This window comes from Ailuropoda melanoleuca, unplaced genomic scaffold (genome assembly GCF_002007445.2).
Source record: "Ailuropoda melanoleuca isolate Jingjing unplaced genomic scaffold, ASM200744v2 unplaced-scaffold71463, whole genome shotgun sequence".
Classification (NCBI taxonomy): Eukaryota; Metazoa; Chordata; class Mammalia; order Carnivora; family Ursidae; genus Ailuropoda; species Ailuropoda melanoleuca.
Window position 1 is genome coordinate 1 of NW_023246574.1, and position 2,240 is coordinate 2,240.

General features: G+C 39.2%; 1 long non-coding RNA gene across 1 annotated transcript; it reads left to right on the forward strand.

Moving 5' to 3' along the window:
• Nucleotides 1–306: 306 nt before the first annotated feature.
• LOC117800502 lies at nt 307–1,223 on the forward strand. Its single transcript, XR_004623101.1, has 2 exons — nt 307–491; nt 1,162–1,223. It is a non-coding gene; the product is annotated as an uncharacterized LOC117800502 (long non-coding RNA).
• The last annotated feature ends 1,017 nt before the right edge of the window (nt 1,224–2,240 follow it).

The following is a 2,240-nucleotide window of genomic DNA, read 5'->3' on the forward strand; positions in this document are numbered from 1 at the left end:
ACAGTAGCATTTCCTGTCAGTCATGAGGAAGATTTGGGGTCTAGCTAATGGTAGCCTATTATTTAACATTTTTGATTTAAGCTTATCTGAGATACTTCATATACCCAAAATTAGTGTAACGTGTGTCAACTACAATTTAAAAAAGGATATCTGAGATAAAATCCATGAATGATGTCATTGTAACTTTTGATAAATTTAATGTTGAATGCTGTTTGTAGGCCATTTTTTCTCATTATATCAATATTTCAAAGACATTGGTGGACACATCATGCATCTGTTTATAATTTGATACTACATCTTGGGATAATGCATTAGCTGTTCTCTCTTCTTTTCTAACAGCAGTATTGAGCCCAGGCTGCTGTGGGAGAGAGTGGAGAAGCTGGTGCCCAGGCCTGGCAGTGGCAGCTCCTCGGGGTCCAGCAACTCAGGATCCCAGCCTGGGTCCCACCCTGGGTCTCAGAGTGGCTCTGGGGAGCGCTTCAGAGTGAGATGTAGGACACCTTTGCTTTTCCCTTTCCCCATTAACTATATTGGGCTATATGATCAGTATATTGGAGATCCTTTTCAATCATGTAAAAAGGCCTGTGGTTTTTTCACAGCTGCATATTACAAAACAGTGTTTCAGGGCAGGGTGCTAATGATACCATAATTTTAATAAAACAGAGTTCACTTTTGAGAGCTTACACAAACCTAGTACTGTGAGTACTTTATGTGCATTATCTCATTTAATCCTTAAAAGAACCTCATGAGAGAGAGAGAGGTGTAATGTGTCTCCATTTTACAAATTAAAGCAACTGCAATTTAGTGAGGTTAAGTAATTTGTCCAAGGTGATTAGCTAAATGTCCAAGCTGAGATTTGAACCCACTTCTTTCATATAGACTCCCGTCAGTGCTGTCATCATTATTGGTTATTTTAACCCTCAAAATAATAAGCTCATGAAAATTCCCTCTATTATATTATTGACATAGTGTAACAAGGTATTGTGAATACATGTTAAGCAGAGTCAGGTCTGCCTGTGGAGATTGCCTTGAGTGGGGCTACCAGAAGTGGGCGGGAGGGAAGGGGAAAGAAACAAAGGCTAGGTGGACTAGGTCAGATTTGTGACACACTTCTTTGTGTTTATCTGTTCCTACCTTTGTTGTCTTTCTTGAATTTCACAGCATCATCCAAATCCGAAGGCTCTCCATCTCAGCGCCTAGAAAATGCAGTGAAAAAACCTGAAGAAAAGAAAGAAGTTTTCAGACCTCTCAAACCTGCTGTAAGAATTATACAAAACCAGTTTTACTTATTCTAAGCTTGAGTGAGATCTTTCTATTAAAAATACATAGTCAAGAGGCCTGCAGTCCTCTCTGTGCCCTCTGCTCCCAAACACTGATTTGAGGAATTAGAAAGAATGCCATGTCCTTAGGCACATTTGTGCACACCCCACCTCACTGTTGTAGTCATTTTTTTAAAAAAAGTACAAAAGAGAGAAAAGCCTTTTTATTTTTATCTCTTTGCTCAGCATTAATCTTGACATAGTTCCTGATAAATTGGGCATTTGCAAAACTGGCTTTTAGAGTGAATTTTTCTTCTTCAACTCACCTATTATTTAAATTCTGCATTTTGGTACTGGGAGTGAGTGATTCCCTCATACTTGGCCTTGAATCCTTGTTGTATTAACTGATCATGTAACTGTGCCCATGGTGGGATTGTAAGCCTTTTGGAATTTTGATTTCCTGCTTGAATTGATTCCTGTCCTTCCCTTCACTCCCCTTCTTTCTCCCATGCTTCCTTGTGCTGTGCATTCTTCATCACTGATGGCCTCTCCGGCTCAATGAAACTGCTCCTGTGCTGAAGGGCGAAGTGGTAAGCCCCATCTCTGGAAAATGCCGCAGCAGAGCAGCATTCCACTTGCCTCTTGAGCTTATTAGCTTGTAGTCCATCTACATTTCCTTTCCTCCCTCAACTTGCCTTTTCTAGAATTCAAAAGTTCTAAGCTTCTGCTTTATCTTTTTTAACATAGAATTTGCTGCATATATTTATTATTATTACATAGAACTTCTATAAATAACCTCTTAAAAAGTCACGGTTGTAATCATGAAATAGTAAGACTGAAGGTCCGATACACTGTTATTTCAGAGGCTCACGCTCAAAAAAGAGCAAATTTCTTTTTTTTTTTTTTTTTTAAAGATTTTATTTATTTGTTTGACAGAGACAGAGACAGCCAGCGAGAGAGGGAACACAAGCAGGGGGAGTG